This window comes from Diceros bicornis, assembly GCF_020826845.1.
Source record: "Diceros bicornis minor isolate mBicDic1 chromosome 30 unlocalized genomic scaffold, mDicBic1.mat.cur SUPER_30_unloc_1, whole genome shotgun sequence".
Classification (NCBI taxonomy): domain Eukaryota; kingdom Metazoa; phylum Chordata; class Mammalia; order Perissodactyla; family Rhinocerotidae; genus Diceros; species Diceros bicornis.
Window position 1 is genome coordinate 7,457,501 of NW_026690899.1, and position 14,700 is coordinate 7,472,200.

Below are 14,700 nucleotides of genomic sequence, written 5' to 3' on the forward strand. Positions count from 1 at the left end.
TCCATCTTCTCCTCTTGCTTGCTCACACCTTCCTTGATCTGGATTGGGGGCATGTCCAGTTCTGAGAGGTATCCAATTTCTTTTGGAGTTCTCCTCTCAAAGGGCCCATTAACTGCCCCTCCTCTTCAGGATCTTAGGGCCACGGCAGCTCCTATGGAAATCTTACAGGACGTTTCCTATTAGTGTCAGCTTCCTATGCTGATCAGATGGGAGGGTGAACCCAAGTGTGGGGACACATGGCTGTTTGCCTCCCACAGCTCCCTCAACCATTTGATCTCTCTTTCCCTATTTCATCCAACTTCACAGTCCATATTCCTTGAGCTATGCACATCTGCTCCGATGTTAGTCATTTGAGAGACATCTGGGCTCAGTTCTATCAGCTTTTTGCATTTTTCTCCCTAAAGCCCTTATTACAGACATCCCTTTATTCCAGCTTTGAGGAAAATGGTATAGAAAGCCCTGGGCTAGACCAGTAACCTCGAGGAAAAGTGGCATCAGCCCTGCTGCCCTTCAGCTTCACAATGAACTTCAAGGTCATTTGGTTTTCAAGATGCTCATCATGTGGGTGTTCTTCCCTCCCCTCCTACTTCCAAGCTCCCCAATCCTGAGCCTGGGGTCCTGGAAACAGGCCTCACCCCCTACCTGTGCTCTGGAGCCAGGCCGCAGCCTGCCAAGTTGATCCAACATCCTCTACATTATTAATGTGCTGTTTTTTCTAGCAGACTCAACACAATAAAGATGGTGGTGATGGTAACGAACGTAACCGTGAGTCACCATCGTGTACTGAGAACTAATGTACTGGAGCATAGCATACATACCAGCAAGTACAGAATTCATACTTGCATTGATCCGTGAGTTATCCAAAGGGAACAAAACCGCTAACCAGTACCCACAAAAAAATAGAATATGACTAGCCCTCCAACGGCCCTCTTATGTGCCCCTCCCAGGTCACTTCCCTCTCTCTCCCAAGAGAGAGAGGGCCAATATTCTAACTTCTGAATTTGTTTTTCTTGTCTTTGAACTTGATTTAAATGGAATCATACAGAGTGTCTTCTTTGGTGTCTGGCTTCTTTCATTTTGCTTGTAAGATTCATCAATATTCTTGAATGTGGCTGTAGTTAATTTTTATTTCTGTATAGTATTCCACTATAAAACATATAACCCATTTTATTTATCCATTCCACTACTGATGCGGAATGGGTTGTCTACAATTTGATGATATGCCAAAAAATGCTGCTCTGGACATCTTGTACATCTTTTGGTGAACATATGAACATATCTGTGTTGGGTATATACCTAAGCGTGGAATTGTTGGGTCATGGAGTATGTGTACATCCACCTTTAGGAGATACTATCAAAGAGTATCAAAGCAGATTAAATAGTTTGCACTCCCAGCTGTGTATAAAAGTTCCAGTTGCTCCGCATCTCCACCAACCCTTGGTGCCGTCAGAGGTTTGATTTTAACCGTGGTGGTGTATGTGTAGTGGTAGCTCATTGTGGTTTTAATTTGCATTTTCCTCCTGAGTAATTACGTGGAGCCCTTTTCCATTTCATTGTTCCCATTTGGTTATCTTTTTTTTGAAGTGCCTAGTGAAATCTCCCCTTTTATTCTCGTGGATTGTCTGTAATATTTTTATAAATTTATGCCAGTTAGTCAAATATCCTATATGAGAGTCTTGTGTCAGATAAATACATGGCAAGTGTTTATCCCCTTTGTGCCTGCCCTTTTTCCTCTCTTAAAAGTTTCTTTTCACTGACAGTTCTCATTTTTAATAATTTCCTGTTTATCTTTTGGTTCCTTATGTTTACTGTTCTTTGTGTTCTGCGAAATCTTTGGCTGCCCCAAGATCTTGAAACTGTTTTTCTAAGGTACTTACTAGAGAAGTTGTTGTAAAAACCCCCGTTTAGATTTAAAATCCACCTGGAATTGATTTTTGTTGGTACAGCCGGTATGGAAAACAGTGTTTTCTCAAAGATTAAAGATCAGAGTTTTCTCAAAAGATTACAAATGGAACTCTCATATGATGCAGCAATCCCACTACGGGGTATAGTTCCAAAGGAAATGAAATCAGTATCTTCAAGTGATATCTGCCCTCCCATATTCACTGCAGCACTTGTCACAATGTTACCGAACCAAAATGAGTTCCCTATTTGGTGAGTTGAAATCAAAGCCTTTACTAGAAGTTGTTCTCACACAAAGTACAATTCATTTGCCGCAAATAAGGGGACCATAGGGAATCACTTCCAAAGCTGTGGCCCTCTCAGCAAGGGAAAACAAGTGCCTTTTATTTTTGGTAGGGAATAAATATTCAAAAGGAAAGTTTCGTCATCACGTATAGAGGTGGGTATAAGCCAGCCCAGGCGTAGTTTGAAAACGTGCTTTCCCCTACCTTTCATGTTATGCTAATAAGGCTTAAGCTCCTCCTGGGGTGGAGATCTTAACATTAAAATGAAGCAAAAGTAACTTTGGAGACTTCTTGGCCCATCTGTGCAGGCGTTGCTTTTGCAGTGCGGTTTGGACTGGTTCAGGGTGGTTGGTGATTGCGTCTCTTAAAGTAACAGAGAAACAACTTTGAGAAAGAGTTAAGGGGCCGGCCTGGTGGCGTAGTGGTTGGGTTTGGGCGCACCGCTTCAACAGCCTGTGGTTCGCAGGTTCGGATCCATGGTGCCAAACTATGCACCGCTCATCAAGCCATGCCATGACAGGCGTCCCGCATATCAAACGGAGGAAGATGGGCACATATGTTAGCTCAAGGCAAATCTTCCTCAGCATAAAGAGGAAGATTGGCAACAGATGCTAAGTAAGGGCTAATCTTCCTCACCAAAACAACAAAAAAGAAACAGTTAAGTGCTTTCGAAATTGCCTTTGAATTACTCGGGGCAGTTAGTTGGTGACAACAATAGCCAAGATATGGACACAACTTAAGTGTCTGTTGATGGATGATTAGATTAAGAAACATTGCATGTATCTACAATTAAATATTATCCAGCTTTAAATATGAGAGAAATCCTGCCTTTTCTGACAACACAGTTGAACTTGGAGGACATTATGCTAAGCATAATAAGCCAGACACTGAAAGACAATCACTACATGATCTCATTTACACGTGGAATCTAAAAACGTCAAACTCGTGGAAACAGAGAGTGGAATGTGCCTACAAGGGATGGAGGTTGGTGGGTGCGAGGGGAATGAGAGATGTTGGTCAAAGGGTACAAACTTTCAGTTATAACATGAGGATGTTTTCAAGATCTAATATAGAACGAGGTGACCAGAGTTAATAATAATGCATTGTATACACAAGAGAATTGATCTTAAGAGTTCTCAGCATTAAAAAAAGGGGGAGTTATTACAGGAGGTGACGGAACTCTTCATTAGCTTGATTGTGGTATTCATTTCACAATGTGCACATACATGAAATCATCACATTGTACACCTTCAATATATACAACTTTTCTTTGTTAATCGTACCTCAATACAGCTGGAAAAATATTTGTGCTGACTTCAGAAAATGCTTACGAATTAATGTGAATGAGGAAAACAAGAAGTGAAAGCACAAATGCAGCAGGGCCTGGGAGAAAATTTGCCAAATGTTACCCGTGGGTGATACTGGCCTAGAGCAAGTTGACTCGAGGGAAGCCGTGTTGTAACTTAGAGTAACCTCTGACTAGCTCACTCAAGCTCTGTGTGTTTTACCTTGCACTTAGCCTAGGAGATAAACAGGTCTGGGAAATAATCCTGGCTGACACACGTACATCCCAAGAGTGATAGATGATAACTTTATTCTTTTGAATTTCTTAGGAACATGACGACCTCCTCAGGAAGATCATCTATACCGGCATCCATCATCGATGACAACTGAAAGACCTGGTGTGATGTCTCCAGTCTCCGATGCCAGATGGTCAATGTTCCTGAGCCCCCTTCACAGCCCACTAGTCCCTACAGAACTGCCTCAGATTATGTGCTTGTTTAAGATGGTCTCTGGGACATGAGTCCATCATCTTCCAACTTTGCTAGCTAATCGAGTAATTCCCTTTCCTCACCACCGACTCATCTTGTGATTGATTGGCTTCAAGGTTGCAGCAAGCAGAAGGAGCCTTTGCCCAGTTACACGGGCAGGGATTAGCAGCGATTATTAATTTCTTCTTTACACCTTTCTCAATTTCTCACATTTTTTAAAAGCACATTCACTTCACCAGGAGAAAACCAGCAGCAATTGTGAGTCACAACAAAAGGTGGAGAGATGAGATTGTGCACCCCTATCCCTCCTGGCCCCAGGAGGGCTGGAGGGAGAACAGTGGGCAGTGCAGGCAGCCCTGACCCTGCTTGGCCCAGGGTCTCCTTCCCCAGAGCCTTTCTGGTGTCCATCAGGCCCCACCAGTGTGGGGCTCCTGCTGCAGGTGGCCCCCATCAGGGTGAAACCCAGCTGAGTGGTGGCCTCTGACTGACCAGCAGGACCTAGTTTGTGATCTTGGTCACAGGTGGGCAGGACCGAGGAGGGTTGGTAGCTCAGTTGGAGAGTGGTGGTGGGAGGCTGGACAGGGGCTGGGGCAAAGTAGAGCAGGGGCCTGGGAGGGAGTCCCAGCAAAGGAACCAAGGGTTGGCCAAGGGGCAGGGCTATGTCTGAGAGATGCTGAGGAGCACAGTGGGGTCAGTGGGGCTCAAGGAAACTTCCCAGGGCTGCCCTTGACAAGAGTCTCCCTCAAGGTCACACAAGGCCCCTGGCCCTGTGGCCTTCAACCCAGCTCCAAGGCCAAGGGGATCCTTCCTTACAGAAGGTGAAAGGATCAGAACACCCTGGGGTTCTAAGTGTTTCAAAGTCTTTATTAATATGCTCCAAGTGCAGAGTGCCCATGCCCTCAGGGACCAGCCCCCTGTGCTGATTAGGAGCACCTTCTTTATCCCCAGTGACCAAGCGAGGCCAGAGCTAGAATGTCCTTCCCCAGTTTTCCCAGGGGTTCTTACCTGGGCACCCTGGGTGTGGGTTGGGGGTGGCGACAATTCTTCAGTCTGTGGCATGTTCTGCCTCCTTAAATGACAGTGGTCTCCCCCGTTCACTGGCACAGCCCAAAGAGCCTCCACACATTTCCCAAAACTCGGGAGACACGGTGCCGCCCAGGGCAGTGTGAGAACCCGGCCAAACTCAGCAGGTAGAAACTCCAGGAACACTTTTCCTTACCGTCAGTTCCACACCAGGTGTACTTGCTAGCTGAAGGAGGGCATTGGTGACACTTTTTGCACCTCCAATTCCCCATATGACATGGGGACAATGCTGCTCCCAGGGTGGGGATTCTGTGCCGTTGAATGAGATCAGTGCACGTGGAGCAGGCAGTGCAGCGGTAGTTGTCAAGATGAGTAGAATCAACGCAGGGAGGGCAGATATGTAGACACGACTGCACCTGCTCCTCCAACTCTCCTAAGGATAAAATGTGGTAAAATTCATGCCTTCCCACTCATCTAAAATACCAGCGCCCACCTTGAGCCCCTATCCTGTCCTCCCCACAGCCCTGTGAACTCTACTCTGGGCCATTCATGGGACCAGGGAGTTCTGAGACTCAGGGCCAAGGTTTTCCCGGAGATTTCTCATCTGGGTGGTGGTTAGGGAGGTCCCCAGTCCCTTCTGCTCTGTGCTTGGTGCAGGACACCTGGGGCAGCCCTGAGCTGGACCATCAGTGATCTGAGGCTGTTCTCCTTCACTCTGCTGGGCTGACAAGGGGACCTGCATCTGGCAAGCTCAGCCATCTGCGCAGGGGTGGAAATCCCACATCAGCAAAATGCCAGGACTGCCAGTGCCATTCTCTACTTCATGCCTCAGTTCTCCTGGGCACCGCCATCTTGCATGACCTTTGCCCTCACTCCCCAGTGGAAGAGCCCATGGCCACATTTCCTACTGGCTGAAGGCAAAGGCAGTGAGGGCAGCCAATGGCTCAGGGAGGCCTGAGGAGTGTGTCCTGTTGGTGTTGAGCATCTCTGGGCCATGGCTGGACAGACACGTGCATGGGAGGGCAATGGTGTTCCTGTGTCCGGCTGCCGAGAGGCGGGGTGGGCCAGTGACTGGAGCCCCCACCTGGGCTCCCGGGTGTGTCTTTGCCTCTGTGCTTCTCCCTGGTGAAGAAAGCTCAGACCCTCTGCACAACCCTCACGCCTCGCTCGTCCCTGCACCATCCCTGTACATTCCAGAGTGATAAGAGCTCAAGGAGGGGAGAGTGAGGGACGAGGGAGCCCTGACCACCCCTTGTCCCTCACCCCCAATTAGAAAAATGTGCTCTGGCTCAACCGTCAGCATGGCCTCCCCTGGTTCCCAAGAAACCCCTTTCTCCCTCAGCCCCCAACGCTAATCCATTAGAGACGGGCAGTGCCACCTCTGCACCTCCTTACTCCACGGGGCTCTCCAAAGCCGCCAAGCAGGTGTTGCCCATGCCACTGTCCTCAGCCCAGGGCACACATCTGAGCTGGAGAGGCATGTAGAACTCTCCTCCACAAGATTCAGGGGGTCCAGAGCCCCTCAAGAACCAGCATTCTCCCCCTCCCACCAACTCTAGGCCACAGGCCCCTTGAGAAGGAGGGAGCCTGGTGACCCAGAGCTGCCCACTGTGGCCTCCCACACCAGGCAACACGGCCTCGGGGACCAGTGTAGTGTCCAGAAGAAGATGACTGGTCTTGTGGGGCTTGTCCCCTCTGAGAGGACAGAGGAGGCCATGGAGGTCAGGAGAGAAGGCTCTGGGGAGATAGGAAGGGCCAGGCTCCCACCCCAAGCCAAGGCACCATTTGCCTGATAATCAAAGATGAACTGGCCCACCCAACTGGCAGCATTTCCCTGGAAGAAGTATAGGAGTCCCACGGCCACCCTGGGCCGCCTATCTGAGCCTCTGGATCTGGAGGTGGGGACAACTAGGGCCCTTGCCGGCCCCAACGAAGAGAGGAGACTTGGGGAGCACCCACATGAGAGCGGAGCACTCCAGCCCCGTGACTGAGGAATTTTTGATGCCACTCTCTGAGTGGACACTGGGCAGGGGTAGGAAGAAAATACCCCCAATATATCTGTGCCTACTGTATGCCAGGGCGGGGAGCAGCCAGCCACTGCTGTCACATCCATGGAGAAATGAAGTAGGTGTGGCTTCGTGAGTGTAACCTGGGGGAGGATGATGGAGTCTCCCAGCAGTGGAAAGACATGAGCTTTGGCCTTTCAGGTTCCTGGATACTGTGCTGAGGGAGGGACAGCAGCCCTCCATTCACAGAGGCCTCCTGGGAGGGGAGAAACCAGGGTGGTGGATGGTGATCGGCCCAGCAGAGGGCAGGCTTGGGAAGAGTGGCGGGGCTGTCCTGAGGGGAGTGGAGCCCTGCTGAAAGAGAGACCTCTTCCTACCTCTCAGAGCTCATCTGGTTCTTTTCTTTCTTTCATTTTCAAATTAGAGGCAGCAAAAGGACAAGCTTACCTGTCTCTCATCCCCTTTCCATATTTTCAGCTTTGATGTCCACCCCTCCTATGAAGCCTGCTCTCTTGGGAAGGTAAAGGCAGGGGCTGGTGGCTGAGGCAGCCTCTGGCCTTGAGGCAGGCGGCACCAGGAGTGGCTGGAGTGGAGGTAGGAGCCTGCGGCCCGGCCCCTGGCGTCTGTGGGCAGCCTGGTGATGAGGGAGTTTGTGGCTCTTGCTTCAAGAGGGTGGGAGGCTGAGAGAGTCAGGAGTGCAGGTGGCCCCTGCCCTCGGGTCAGGACAGTGTTCTGTGGACAGCCACACGTGTGTTAACACACACATGTTAGGTGTGAGCATGTGCCATGTCATCCACATTAGTGTGTGTGTGAGCACACGTGTGCAGAGCCCAAATCCTAGCTGAGGGACTGACTCATCCAGTATTTTGAGGCCTCGGTAGCACTCTTACCAGGGGGCCACATATGGAGTTGATGGTGGTGTGGCAGGCCTTGCATGCAGGACTGCCCCAGCCTACTTGACTGTGTAAATCTGCTCTGTGGAGGGGGCAGAGGTGTCCCCAGCAGGGGCTCTGCTGTGCAGCGCGAGGCCTGGCAGTCCATGCAGCCCAAAGGGGCAAGACCTGCTGAGCCGGCTCTTCAGAAGCGTCCAGTCCTGAGGATACTGTTCACAGGGAGAGGTTTTGGGTGCTGGTGCCCCCTCGCCTACTGGGGATCGTCCCTGGAGAGGGTCCAGCAAGTTGGAGAAGGGGTGGGAAGGGGGTTTGAAAAATAGGCCAAATTCATGTCCCAAGTCACAGGCCAAGCCCAGTGAGTGTCCCTGTCCCCTGCCTCAGTTTAGCTATTCAGGAAATGGTCCAGGGAAGAACTGAGCAGGGTTGGCACCAAAACTGGGGTCAGGGGGTAACAAACAAAAGATCCTGCTCTATGCCAAGATCATTTCTGTTATCCTGAGATGGGGTGAGGGGAAGTTGGGGGTATAGTGGGATTCTGCGGAGCCTTACGCTGCCCAGGACCTCATCTTCGGGGGTCTGGCCCTCACCTGGCCTGCCCTAGGTCACCAGCAGTAGCAGTGGCACTTACATCTGTCCCAAGGTCTGGAGAGGGGAGAAGTGGGCAGCCTTACACCCTGGTGGGGACACTCACGATTTCTTTCTTTCTTGAAGAAACATGAAACCCTCAAGATTCATGTACTGTGTGATGGAGAGAAACAAATACAAACTGTTTCTCCAAAAAGACAATGTATTTTGTACTTTGTAAAGTATTAATTAAAACGGAGAAAAATATCATGTTGGCTGAGGGCATCTGATTTTGTGCTGCTCCAGGACCACATCTCATCTCTTTCCTTCTCCATTCCATGGTCGAGGAACATGGCCAGGGGCTGGGAGGAAGGCAGAACAACCTTCCCGTCCACACCCAGCATCTGAGAGAGGACACATCCCCAGAGCGAGAGGGGCTGTATTAGTTACCTGATGCAGGGTAACAAGTTGTCCCAAATGCAATGGATTAAATTGATTGTATACCTGTCACGGTTTCTGTGGGTCAGGAATTCAGGAGCAGTTTGAGCAGCTGGCTCAGGGTCCCTCAGGATGCTGCGATCATCTGAAGTCCTGGCTGGGACTGCAGGATCTACTTCCCAGGTGGTTTATTCACAGGGCTGGCAAGTTGGGCTCAGCTGTTTGCAGGGAGTCTGTTCCTCTCCACATGGGTCTCCCCATGGGGCTGCTTGAGTGTCCTCACAATACGGTGCCCGGATTCCCCCAGGGCAAGTGATTCAAGGGCCAGTATAGGAGCCAAAATGGTTTTTTGGCCCCGAACCTCAGAATTCACACCCCTCTGCCTCCACCATACTCTGTCACCATACAGCCCTGCTCTGATTTGACACAGAAGCAGAACACACAAGGGTGTGAAACCAAGAGGCCAAGGTCACTGCTGCCATCTTGGAGACTGTCTACTGTGCCCACCATTCCTCCTAAACCTCTGGCAGAGGTGGGCCTGGGGGTTAGGGGGCCTGCGGAGCAGGACAGGGCCTTGCTGGTGGCAGGGGGAGGATCAGGGGCTGGATCCCGGGCCACAGGGCTTCTGGCACAAGCCTGGAGCCCTGCTGTGGATGTCACACCCCCAGGAAGGTCCTTGGTGCTAGAAGCCCAGGAGCTGATGCCTCCCAACAAGATACTCTAGGGGCACGAGGGAGGGCTCCATGCCCAGCGTCCCTCCCACAAGGGCTCTGGCATTTGGTTCCTGCCCTTTTGGCAGGCAGGCACTTGGGATGCCCAGGCAGGACAGAGGTCTTGGACCTTGGACACCCTTCACTGCCCCTCTCTGACATTTCCCACGGATGGCTGGTGTGAGCAGGGCAGCGCTGAAGGCCTGAGCCTGCACTGAACCCCCCAACCTCCATCCTCACCCGCCTCACCCTTGTCCGCAGGAAAAGCAGACCTGGTGATTGAAGGGAGTGACAATGGCGCTGAAGCTTTCTCACCACCCTGAGCCCAAGAAAGTTCTGGACTCTGTGAATGCTTTCCCATCTGGGGTCTTCAGACTACGCCCCCCCTCATTCCTTCAGAGACCCCCTTGGAGCTAGGACATCTACGGGGACTCTTGATTTCCCCCAAAATCTCAAAAGTTACAAAGGCCTCCAGAGCCCGACCTCCCTTTCCCGCCACTCATTCACAGTCACTGTCACTCGGGCGGTGCTGGACCTTGTGCCAGGTGCTGGGGACCCCGAGGAACCTGCTGTGGCCCCTACACCTGAGTCTCTCTAGGAGGTGAGAAGACAGGGAAAGGATCTATTCCAGGGAGTGCAGGGCCAGGCTAGACCACAAAGGTGTGCTGTGCCCAGGGGGAGGGAATGACCACTGTCCAGTAGTAGGGGGCAGACCAAGAAGCCAGGACATTAGGGTTGAGCTTGGTAAGATGGGGACCCAGCAGAGGGAGGAGCAAAGTCATAGAGGGCCAGAGGGAACCTTGGCTGGAATGGACGAGTGCGGCGGGTGAGGGAGGAGTGGATGGGGCAGGTAGGGGTTGAGGCTGAAATGCAAGGTGGGTGCTCAGGTCTGCCAGGGGCCTCACCCTCCTACAGGCCATGGGGAGCCACTGAGGACTTCCACGCAGGGGACCAAACTTAGCATCTGAGTGGTGATCTGGGTTATGAAGAGGGCCGATAGGTGGAGGAAAGGGGCACTGCCAGGGTCCTGGCCTCAGTTCTCAGGAGGGGTCCCTGGTGGTTCAAGTGTCTTCTGTGTGCAGAGTTGGGGTGGTGGGGGCAGTGGCGCATGCAGGGGACCAGCAGATATCCAGCCAACCCTCAGAATCATGAATTTGCCCCACGCCCAACCAGGGTATAATTCTTCCTGGAGCAGCTCTGGCTGGTTCTTGGCAGGTTCTGACTGCAGCTCACATTCAGATCCGTGGGGGGGTTACCCATGCCAGGACTCCACCCCCAAGAATCTGATTCAGTTTCTCGTCGATGAACTATCTGTTTAAAACCTCCCCCACCCTCTTTCAAAAGGTAACATAAAGAACTCGGCTACAGGAGGAAAGAGCAGCTTCTGTGGTCACATGGCCCCCCTGGTTTTATCATGTGACATTCCACTGCGGGGACGGGGGCTCATGATGGTGAAAACGAGCTCTCCAAAGGGAATGTGTGGGATGAGATCATGGGGGTGGTTGCACCACATAGACAATACGCTAAAACCACTGAATTGTACACTTTAAAATGGTCTTACATCATGTGACTCACATGTCAATGTTTTAAAAATATCAATGTGGTAGAAAAACCAACAGGAATGGATGCTGGGTGTGAAGGATGGCCAAGAAAAAATGTAAGTTATTCTGACACTCTTGAGGCTTAAAGGAAGTCCCTATCAACATGGTGGAGGCAGCACAGAGAAGGAGGAAGAGGACGGAGGCAAGAAACCGGAGCTCCCACCTCGCAAAGGTTGATGGGGGAGCATCTCATTTGAGCTGTTTTTCCAGGAGCTCTGGACCTGAGCTGACCCAGCGGGAAGCTGTGCAGCATCAGCGAGACCCAGGCCCATCTCCCACCCTGATGAGCATGGGGCACCGGGAGGGTCCTGATGTCCAGGGAGAACCTCAGAGAAGCAGGCAGAGCCTCTGAGGAGCCTGTAGGTAATAGCCCGAGGTGTCTTCAGGGAAATCAATACTCGGTGTCTTGGACTCAGGGTCACCGAGCGTGTCATGAATTACGTGGTAAAAGTGTCCAAACTTAAAAAATTAAATGAAGGCACCAGTGATCTCACTCCTTAGGTATACACTCGAGAACACTGAGAACACGTTCACACAGACACTTGTATGCGAATGATCCAAAAAATAAAATGCTGGACCAAGTAAAACTCATACATGAAGTTCTTGCATTATTCATAATAGCCAAAATGTGGAACCAGCCAAATGTCCACCAAATGTTGAATACGGTACATCAAAACAATCAATCAGTAACCTCCCAGATGATTCTATCATACAGGCAAGGTTGAGAAGCTCAGGGGGGGGGGTTGAATCTGCCCAAAGGAATCCCCTCATGAACACGGCCTCCTTCGGCTGCTCTGGGGGCAGGTGACCTCATCTTGATTTCCTAGTTTGAGGCCAGACTCATGAGAGGCAGCCAGCCCCGAAATGCGCCAGCTGGAATGAATGCATGCTTCTCACCACCACATCCCCAGCACCTGGCAGCTCCTGGCGTACAGTCGGTCAGGAACAGGGACTCAATCAGGCCTTTGCTTCATCTTCAGTGTTCTCTCGCTGTAATGAAGGTGGATGACTGCAGCTGAGGAACAGCTTCGGGTCACAAGCCTGAGCCTGTTCACTTTCCATCTCTGAGGGTGGATGCACACATGGCATTTTTCTGATGGGCACAGATTCCGGTGCTCTTCTCTGGCAATTCAGCTGGCACTACCCTACCAGAGCGACAGCAAGAGCAAGTCTCTCCGCTCCTCATGGGCAGCTCCCCCACCAGCTACATCCCACCTGTTTGCCTCCCTAGCAAGACAATGGACTCCTGGTTTGAGAAGGTGACCACAATCTCTGGATTACTCTTTTTAAACTTGACTGCTCAGCATGCCCTCAGTGTGGCCCCTGAGAAAAGCACAGCGAGAGGGACTCCAAGCACTGTCTCCAGCTCAAGCTGAATCTGGGCTGCTCCGTGTGAAATATCAAGGTTTGTGTGGAAGAAAGGCTGGGTTTCTTGGTCGCCACAGCATGAGCGTCTGAGGGTAGCTGGGTGATGCACCCTGGGAGAGAGAAAGGCAAGTGTGGGATCCTTTGGGGAGGGGATACATTCCTGGGGCTCAACCACGGGGCAGGACAGGCCCCAGGACAATGGCTGCCTCACAGATCCACCCCAGTGCTGAGGCCGCCAAGGCCATCTGAAGTGGTCTGTGGGAACGTCAGGCTGCACGGTAGGCCGAGGCACCTGAGCAGCTCCCATGCAGCCCCTGCGGGGAGAATGACCCTCAGAAGGTGTGAGTAACTCTGCTGCTGGTCAGGAGGTGCTGGGACCTGAGCGTAATCTGTGAGAGAACAGTGTGGATCTTCAGAAATGCAGCCTGAGTGTCTACCCTGTGCCAGGTGCTCAACGAGACTGTCACCTGCTGTGCCAAGTCAGAGCACTCTTCCTGCAGCGTGGTTCTCAGCGTCTGACTGTCACATGAACACAGTGAGTGCACAGTAGGTGTTTCCTGACCTCCTGAAAATGTGAGCCAACCACATATTCAAGAAACAAGCGTGGTCAGGACAGGACTCTCCTGAGTGTGTCAGGGGCGGACCTGACGAGAACGGCAGGCCAAGTGTCTTTTATTCACTGATGTCAGGGTCTGTGTACTAGCAAGAGCCCCTTCTCCAGAAGTCATCATGGAGTGGCAGCCTGCACGTCCGGCGGGGGCTCAGGGGATGGAAGACGGAGACACAGGCCCCTGGCAACGACTGTCCACTGAGGGAGACGGTGGTGGCCACCGTGTGACAAGAGTCCCTCCACCTTCTCAGGCTGTGCCTGCCACTCGGGCTCTGCACTGGCCTCGCTTCTTCCCCAATATAGGTGGAATGACAGAGTCTGAGTGTAAGAAGACATGACGGCCAGGTGACACGTCACAGTGGCCCGTGGTCACTGCATTCAGGGTGTCCTCACACACTTGCTGAAGTGACAGGAGCCCGGAGCCTGCCAACACTGACTTTTCACAGGAAAAAAGGATAAATCACACAACCAACGTACTGTAGAAGCTTTCTCTCCATGTGTGTCAAATGTTGGGAGTGTCAGAGGCCTTGTTGCGAATTTCTCTGAAGATGAAATGTATTTGTAAAACCACTGGAGTAAAATAATGACGATCTGGCAATGGCAAAAGACTTAACATGATAATGTAATTACAAGGAAATTTGGTTATTTTATAAGCCACATTTTAAGATAACGACTAGAATTATACCAGGACATATCAGATTTTTAGGAATTTTATATAATTTTTAGAATACTGAAAACATGCTTATTTTCATCAAACCAACAAACTTAAATAAGCTTTCATTTACTAAAGATGATATCATGTTAACTTGAAAAACATTTGGGTTAGTTTCCATTACATTTAGAAACAATTTATATAAATGCTTACTTTAAGCCTACTAGTGGAGCTCTTTTAGAAATTACATCATCCAGAGGTAGAAAAATATCACATATATATAACGCGTACACATAGACATACATAGATACACAGACAGACACAAGCAGACACCTTAAATAGTTTTCATTAAATGTTTCCTATGAATCAGGTACAATACAAAACTCACTAATTTAAAAAAGAATAGTTGGATCCAAACTGTGTTTTTGGCAGTATTAAACAACTCTATTAATTTTTAATTTAAGTTTCCCATTGACTGATTAAGGGAATAACGTTAAGTTTCCCAGAAAATCTCTCATGATCTCATTAACTCTGAGAGGGGCTCATACTGGGCCCTTCTTTGAAGGTCGATTATGGGGGTGTCTGTAAAGCCATAATTTAATAGACTTTTAGGTAACTTTTACAGCTTAATTTTTATTAGCTTTTTGCAACCAAACTTTCAGTAGGGCTCTTTTGGAATTTTGAAGGCTTTGCTTTTAAGTGCACATCTTAAGCAATCTTATCTAATTAGATCATTCCTTCTAATGGCCAATGTAACACCCTTGAAGCTGGTGGCATTTTGTAGGACCCTAGCCACAAATGGAGTTCAACCCATATTTCTGTCCAACCATACCTGACTGCAAATTGGGTGCAACCCGCAATTCTGTCTGACCATATT